Source organism: Falco peregrinus, chromosome 2 (genome assembly GCF_023634155.1).
Source record: "Falco peregrinus isolate bFalPer1 chromosome 2, bFalPer1.pri, whole genome shotgun sequence".
Lineage (NCBI taxonomy): Eukaryota > Metazoa > Chordata > Aves > Falconiformes > Falconidae > Falco > Falco peregrinus.
Window position 1 is genome coordinate 3,522,620 of NC_073722.1, and position 8,990 is coordinate 3,531,609.

Here is an 8,990-nt window from a genome sequence, read left to right on the forward strand (position 1 = left end):
CTGTACATTGGTGGTTTTTTATTTACATCTAGGCTACTTTAATCGTTGGTTTAAAAAGGCCCTTTTTTGACGTCATTGGGATGACAGTCATTTGCAACCCAAATGTAGTAATCAAAACAGAAGTCAAATATATTCCTGATATCAGTCAAGATTGTGGTTAGAAGATGGATGTAGAAAGGGCACAAAATATCCAGCTGCTTTACAACAAAGGCTAGTCTAAGTATAAATAAATGCTTGGAAACGTTTTGTCTTTAAATTGAAAGGAGGGTTTTTTTTAAAAAAAACGGGGGTTCAATTCAGTGTGACAGATGAAGTATGAATTCCATTTTGAAATAAATAAGGGGTTTAGTTTTGTTCCTTTAACCGTGTTTTACCCAAACATATGAATATTGTATTTTGTACTAAACAGTTTCGGAAGATCAAATTTGCCGATCATTGGAGCCTCTGTGCGTTTTCTAGGCCACAGCCACTGAGCTGACTGAGGGAAGCAGAGATGTGAAAATCTGGAATAATAGAAAGCATTCACATTTCGTAAACCTGAACTTCAACTGGATGCTTGGAATTAGAAAAGGGCAGATAAGAGGGGAGGTATCTCCTCCCCAACTCGGAAGCAGTCTCAGAGGGTTTTGCAGCCAATTAGAGCACTTCCTACGGATTATTATTCATTGCAGATCTCTGCGGAGAAAAAAAAAAAATAAAATCATCCGGGATTTTTCTTATGGGATAAACAGACAGAAACTCCCCTTTGGAATCAGTGTGAACCTTGTATTTTATGTAGTTAGAAAGGTAAAGCATCCTATACAGAGAAGAAATTACTAAGTCTCCATCTCAAGAAATCAGAATATAACTACCTTCCTTTTTATTTGTGTTGGGGTAGCAGTGAGCAGCACTGTAGGAAACAAAAGCAGTATTTTGCTGGGTGTAGTGTAGTAGAGCTCAAGAGCAAAACAAGAGGAAAAATGTTTCGTTCTTTAAACAGATTTTCTAGAGCAAAGACCTTGTGATTCTGTTTTTCTCTCGCCCCATCCTTCGAGGCCACACGTGATCCTGGCCCTGCTGCCTGATTAATTACTGAGCAGGAAGTCTTCAGGTTGATTTATATGGGGTTCCTGTTGGGTAAACAAGCTAGAAATTTCCTACTTGGCAACTTGTTCAGGTGAAAGGGTTTGGTTTGTGACATTATTTGCACTTTTGTTGTTCTTTTCAGGGTATAATGAGCTGGAAAACATTTCAAGGCCTGAAAACTTGCATGGGATTTGGAGATTATAGGAGTATGTTACGTTTTAGGGGCTCGCGGTAGAAGAGGAGGTGAACTTCTGGAGAACAAAGGACAGAAAAACCCCAAGAGCAGGTTAAGCGAGTAGCCCAAGGAAGATGGATTGGGCACCAGGTGGCACCCTTTTCCCATAACAAGCTAATAGTTGATGGATGGCAGATGCATCAGGTAGTTCTGATAGGCTTCCAGAAGTTTCATTTTATTGACATAAACATCCTCTCCCCACAGTAACTTCTCACTTGTCTTGTCTGATTTTTGGAGGTGTTGGGTGTGGGTCAGCTACTGGGGAGGCAGCAGATGCCGTGATTGTTGCAGAGCTGCTAGGGTGCTGGCTGGCTTGTTGGTCTGGAGCTAAAACTTATGTCCACTGGCTGCTTCCCCAGAGCTGCTAGAGGGGGAAACCAAACAGGCCACCAAAATGTCTGCATCAGATGAAGAATGTAGGTGATGGTCAGATGAAGAAGAGGAGGTGTAGGGGGCTAGGTGAGAAGACAACAGTAAAAAATGGGAGGAAGGAGGAGTCAGGAATTTATCAAAAAGAGGTAAATAACTGAAAACCAATTCTGTGGAAGGGAAGTAACAGAGAAATATATAGGTAAGGTGACTATGTAAGTCTGAAGAAAAGAAAATAATGGAAAGAAGAAACAGAAAATGTTGTGTCTGCTCATATTTACTTCAGGAGTTTCAAGAAAAAACACCCACCCACCCCCCCAAAATAAAAAAAAACAACCACAACCAAAAAAAACCAACCCTGTTATAAAAAGAACAATAGCCATAAGAGGAGAAAAAATCCAAGAGAAAATAAATTTTAATATATATATATTTATTTTTTTTAAGGCACTTTATGGAGAACCTACTTTAGACTCTGGTGCAGGAAGACAGAAGGGACAGTTGAAACAAGAGTATTGGATACCTGACTATACTGATGTTTTATCATCTGTTCAGTCCAGCTTAAACCCCTGGTTGTTCATGATTATATAGCAGTAGCTTTTGCAATTGATAGCCAAGTTTGTGTTCTTCAGATTTGCATCTCCGCAGTTAGAATAGGACAGTTGCTTCTGACTTTTCCAGAGAGGCTTAACGATGCCAAGGTAGAGACAGTAAATATTGAAGATGCCAAGGCAGAATGCATTTTGAACCTATAGTTACAAACATCTCTTGTTTCCAGGTAGTGCTGCTTGCTGAATCCTGAAGTATGTAATATGTGTTGCTTCAAAAAGCATTTTCTGTCCTTAAGCTAGAAAAGCATATTTCAGCATCTGATAACTAAAAAGGAACTTTCCTAAGGCTGCTGACCCAGACACTTTAAGACAGGTTTGAATTTAGTTAAATTTCATTTCAGGCTGCTTTTACCAGCCTTCCCTCCCCCCCCTCCCCTTGCATATTCCCTCGGTGGTCTTTCAAAAGCCAGGTGTCTGGGATTGTCTCCAGCCTACTCTGAAAGCACCCCAGGCCTTGGATTAATACACGAGAGCTGCCTTTTATTTAAGTCCATCCATTTACATAATGCCTGCTCAGTCAAACCCACTTGCAGTGTACAGCCGAGCTGAACCCAAACCTTAGCAGGTCAGTAGTGCGTGGTCCTGCTTTTTTTTACTGAATTTAGACTTAAAACGTTGCACCTTTTCGCGGTGAAAACCGCAGAATATTGCAAAGGCGTTTTTGATTTCTGATTCACGGAGGGATTTTTAGAGCTCTTTGCTGATCCTTCTGTAAAAGAACTGAAGAAAGAGCAATATGTAATAATAATGTGCTCCTACTTAAGGGGTGTGAGTATAGATCTAATGTCAGGGTGACAATTTCAGTGTGTATCTGCGGCGTGACAGCGCATTGCTAGTATCAGAAATACTTTCCATAATACTTAGAACAGCCTGGACTGCATCTGTGTCGTTCTTTTATAACAACTTCTCACTCTGAAAGCATTGTTTCCACTAAATGAAACACGTTAGTAGAAGAGTCTCACTTTCTAAATGCAGTTCTGAATTACCAGTATCTCAAAAAAACCCGGATTTCTTGTTATCCTTTGTTCCAAGCATATCGAGCTACAGGTTGGCTTTTTGCTTTGGGTTTTTTCTTAGTTTGGCCTTTTCTGATAATCCCGATTGTCATCTTTTATACCTTGGCATTGCTTTTTATTAGACTTCTCCTCAATATTGTTGAAAGTGGGTCACGGGGACCTGGTTCAGTTAGGAACGCAAGGAACAACTGCAGAAAATGGTGACCCTGCTTAGAGTGTGTGTTCAAAATGTTCAAAATTGCTGCTGAATTTGCAAACAGATGGTATTATTAGCGATTGTTTTGATTAGAGGTGATATCCAAGTTCTCCTGCCTGGTTAGCACTTGAGCAGTGAGTACACAAAGTGCAGGCTTGTGTGAAAATAAAAATGACGAGGTAAAAGAGCTACATTTTAGAATACTTGATACTTAGTGATGGGCTTTCTTCTCACAGGTTGCTTTGAATGATACATTCAATCATACTAATGAACGATTAGTATGAATGTATTAGAAGGGCGTTATTTTTGTAATATTTGTCTGTGCTACTTTTCGTGGTTTTTTGTGGTTTTTTTTTTTTTTTTTTCATGAAAACCCAGTGTTTGAGTCATCACTTGATTCCAGGACTTAAGGATAATAATGTTGGCACTTACACAATACGGCACTGCTTGATTTCCCTAATGAGCATATATTATTTCCTGTACTTTGTTCTGTATGTAATTCACATCTTTATGGATATATTTCTTTAGACTGGAGTGCTGTATTAATAAACTGTTGGTATGAGATTATTCTTGCTCTTAATGTACTATGCTATTGTTTATAGTCCTTCAATGACTTCAAAATGATAGTGATTACATTTTACTACCATTTCTAAACTATCTCGTTGATGAATGTTATCTGACTTGAAATTTTTAATTTAATAGATACTTCAATAATACACGTGCAAAAATCTCGATTTTCTGTTGCTCTTTTTTTACCTGAATTATCTTTGTCACCTTTAAAGTTTGTGGGTTTTTCCCTAAAAATAAGAAACTTTTGCGACGTTTTCTTCAGAATTTCAAGATTTTGTGTGTGTCCTGTGCATATGAATAAAGCAAAGACTCATTAGGAGTAGCATAAGAACACACTGTTTACTCCATAAATTAGTTATCCACATTTTATTGTAAAGTTCTGAAAAACATAACTGAAGTTATTCTAGAAGTTTTTAAGAAGGAGAGCAGCTGATTGGGTCTAATGTGGGGGAGATAACTGTATGAAATTCTTTGGGTCTTGGTCTCTGTTACAGTAAATGGTTAGGCTAAAAAGAAAAAAACCCCTACAAATCTTAACATAGATTATGAAAAGAGATCTAAATAGGGACTAAGTGTTTACAGGACTGTGAAGGTTGTATTACAAGCTATACATAAGAGGATGGGTAACAGTGACAAGGAAATAACAGAAATTAAAGTGAGAAATTGTGCATTGGAATAGAAATTCAGCGTGTATTTTGAAATAGAAATATTTGTTAGGTGGAGGTTTCATAATGTGTTGGTGGAATTGTTGTTATGGTAGGACATCATGTGGCTCACAGATTTACTGTTCATCATGGTGTAGAGTGGAAAATATAGAGGATGTTAGGATCCCTGATGGTATTCCCGAGATTATTTTTTCCCCCCTTGTTTTACCACACTGTGGTGTATCTGAAAGATAAATACTAAAGAAATTACTGTGCTCTTTTCTTAATCTTAATATTACTGAAAGGGAGAGACTTTTGAGAAGGAACTACCTCCCATCTAAAAATGTCCTGTCAACACCAAAAATGTCTGCATGGCAAAATAAGCCTTTGGAATCTTAAATTTTTGTTGTACTTGGCAAACCGAGAGCAAGCCGTGATCCATTTAAGAGCAAGTACTGAACTTACCATGGAGGTCAAGATTTGATGGCGATGCATCTCTCGTGCCCCAGGGAGGAGGGTTGCTTTGCCTTTCAAAGCATACCTCTTGGCCCACACTTTAATGTCTGTTGATATCACAGTGCTTTTGGTAGTCAGGGGCCCGAAGTGTCCAAATAATCCCCCTTTGCCAGGGGTTCCTGAAGGGAGTTGTCTAAAGCAATTGGCATGGACTGTGGTGGAAGATTTCCAGTGCATGATGGTTGTGGCTTTACACCAGCTTTGGCCAGCATCCCCAGCACAAATGGTCCGTAGAGCTTTCCATTAACTTCTGTGAATACTGAGGTCCCCTTTTCACTACCACCTGCCAGTCACGAGGTCACCATCTGTTGTGAGAATTGGTATAAGATCTGCAGTGTTTTACATAATACAGAGGGCAGTTTACTCCTATCATTCCTGCTACCTTTTTATTCCCTGTCTACACTGGTTGAAGGCTTATTTGACACATCTCAGTATGCAAACTTCCTCTGAAAACAAAAAAAACCCCAACAACCAAACCGCAAACCCACAACCCAAATACAAGTAGCTGACAGCATGTCAACAGAAAGTGCATACTGAGAACATGTTCAGTGCCATTTCAGAAAGCTTAGAGAATGTCACTTTAAAAAAAAAACAACCAAACAACATCCCCCCTCCCCACCCCTCCACTCCCCCCAAAAAATCCCAACCCCCTAAAACAGTTAGAAATTTTTAATACCATTGGAAATTTGGTTCTGTAATCATATTTTGTTGTTGATAAAACACATTTTGTGCTTGATAAAACATTGCAGTCCTGGTTTCAAAATGAAATTTAAGAGGTGTGCTTGTGTTTTCAGTGTATTTCACTAATGCATATTTTAGTTAAAAGCAAAAATTTCTGAGCTTTATTAGTTGGAAATCATTGCTGTAGAGTGGGTGAGGAAAGGTTGAGTTTGTAAAGATAGCCTGAGGGAATGGGCTCAGACAGAAGTTTGGTCATTATGACTGTATTGGTCAGAGAGAAAAAGAAAAACCATTGTGAGTAAAGGTGGGGGGAAAAAAAGGGTGAAAAGGAGAGAAATGCTAGTAATAAATGGGTTGTAGGCATTTGGGGAAAGGGGGAGGATTTTGTGGCTCATGGCACAGAGTCCTAGATACTCCTAGGTCCAATTTGGGGAGGGGAGCGCTGCTAAATTACTCAGTAAAAACTCTTGGGTCAGAACCCCAAGGTAAAGGACAATTGTGACTTAAATAAATGTGTTTGCATAAGTGTATTGTGGTTTGACATTAGCTCAAAGAGTCATATTTGACAGAAATCAGATCTGCTTTCTAAATATTTGGGATTTGACAGACATATCTTAAGGTTCAGACACTAATTCCTTTTGTTTATTATTGCTTGATTATCTGGCATTTAGAGTTTGAAAGATGACTGCACAGTTTGGTTTTTGGGGTTTTGTATAGAATGCAAAATAAATGATGGAACAACGGGGTATAAAATACTCTTATTTTCTGGTTTTTTGTTTGGTGGGTTTTTTTGGTTTTGGTGTTTGGTTTTTTTTTTTTAGAGGTTAGAAAATGTTATTATTGGAAACTGTGAAACAATTTAAAGTGTGAGTATGGTAAGGCAGGATCCTTGATTGAACCACTTCAAAGGACGTAAATACATTATAAGCAGAAAGTTTATATACAGAGCTGACAACAGCCAATTGTGATCACAGTATAAAAGTAATCTATTTCACAAGGCTGAAATGCACTCAAATGAAGTATGTGACTTTAAACAACTTAAGCAGTTGTGTTTCAGCCTGCAAAATAAATGACATTTCTCTGGTAGATTTTCTTGTTAAAAAGTAGGTTTTGTAATAAGAATATTGGATTTAAATTAAGTCAATACAGATGCCTTTTGGATATTATTATCTGTCAAAAATTGTCCGTTAATTAAATTTGTTATAGCATGCTGCGGTTATATAATATATATTATATGTATACTATATATATAGTATAAAAATTCCTTAGTAGACTGTAATAATACTTGATTCTTCCTTTATGCTACATGCGCCTCAGCAATAATGAGAGGGTGGGATTTTTTTAATTCGTATTAATAAGGCTTGTAAACTTCCTACCCCCACCCCTTTTCTTGATCTTTGAGTCATGCTGTTAGATTTGGCATTTTCTTAAGCTTGCATATGGAGATTCGTGATGTGTTTTGGATAAGATGGGAGGGATTAATGGTCTGTCCTGGAGATACAGACTGGCACCTTTTCAGTTCCTAAGTATCAAGAGTAGACTCAACAATGGGACGCTAGAAGAAAATTGAGCTTGGATTATCCTGACAATAGTTACTTTGAGATGAAGAAAGCATATGGAACTTGCTAACAGAGAAACCTTAGCAGCAGCCCTGCTCAAGAAAGCTTCCGTTGTTACTGATTTTCTTGGCTGGTGTTGATGCTGTGTAGCAATGGCTGAGGAATGGGTGATGCTGAAAGCCATGGCTTCCAAGGAGAGACTTGGGTTCAGTCTGGTCCTTCAAGGATAAATTCTCGTGGTTTAACCCCAGCCGGCAGCTCAGCCCTGCGCAGCCGCTCACTCACTGTCCCCCGGTGGGACGGAGAGGGGGTCGGGAGAGTAAAAGTGAGGAAACTGGTGGGTTGGGGTAATGACAGGTTAATGGGTAAAGCAAAAGCCGTATGCACAAGCGAGGAATTCACTCCCCACGTCCCCCGGGCAGGGGCTCAGCCATCCCCAGGGCAGCCGGGCCCCGTCACACGTAACGGTGACTTGGGAGGACAAACGCCGTCACTGCGAACGTCCCCCCCCTTCCTTCTCCTGCCCCCAGGTGTATCTGCTGAGCATCGGCTGCCCCTTGGGCCAGCTGTGTCCAGCTGTGCCCCCCCAGCTCCTTGTGCCCCCCCCCTGCTCGCTGGTGGGGGGTGAGGGGCAGAAACGGCCTCGGCTCGGGGTAAGCGCTGATCAGCGATAAGGGGAACATCCCTGTGTTACCAGCCCTGTTTCCAGCACAAACCGAACCCAGAGCCCCATACTAGCTACTGTGAAGAAAATTAACTCTGTCCCAGCCAAAGCCAGCACAGAAATACAAGAAAGCTTCCATTAGAGGTATACCTCATACTTCAAGGTGTAGTCTGTGAAGCAGACCTTGAAAAAGAAATCACGCTTGACAATAGACTGCAAACTTTAAATATGAATGAAACATTGATATTGTATCATGAGAGAGTGGAAAAAATTTCTTCAAGAGGCAGACTCTTAAAATTTGGTAGCTTTTGAGCAAGTGCAAGTTGTTCACCTTCTGTGGAAACAATTGGGTTACTGCCTGCGACTTGCTCTACATTGGCTACGACTGGGAGTAGCAGTGGTCTCTTTTAGAAGTAAAAACTGAATCTAAATACATGACTTGCATAAAAAAAAAAAAAGGCTGAGTTTTTATCTCTGCTGCACAAGTCTGGGTCTTATTTTACAGTAAGTTAAAATCATTTTTCAGTTGTAGTAAAAGTAAATATTGGAAATAAACCACAAATTGTTAAAAATGTTTTCAGTTGTAGTAGGAATGTACTTGATATCCCCTGCTTTAGCCTTTGGTCCCTTAGGATATCCCCTGTGCTGGGACAACAGAGCTCAGCGATTAAACAGTGGTTGTACAGGAGCAAGTGGAAGGAAAGAAGAACTGACCAGATAAATTATTAAATGCATGAAAAATAGTAGTTGCTTCTTGGTTTGGAATAGGGAGTAATTGAGCAATACAGGTATAATGATTAGCTGGTTACCTTTGCTAGAAATATATATATATATTTAAAGCCTTTTAAAAGACACTAAAATCCTCTG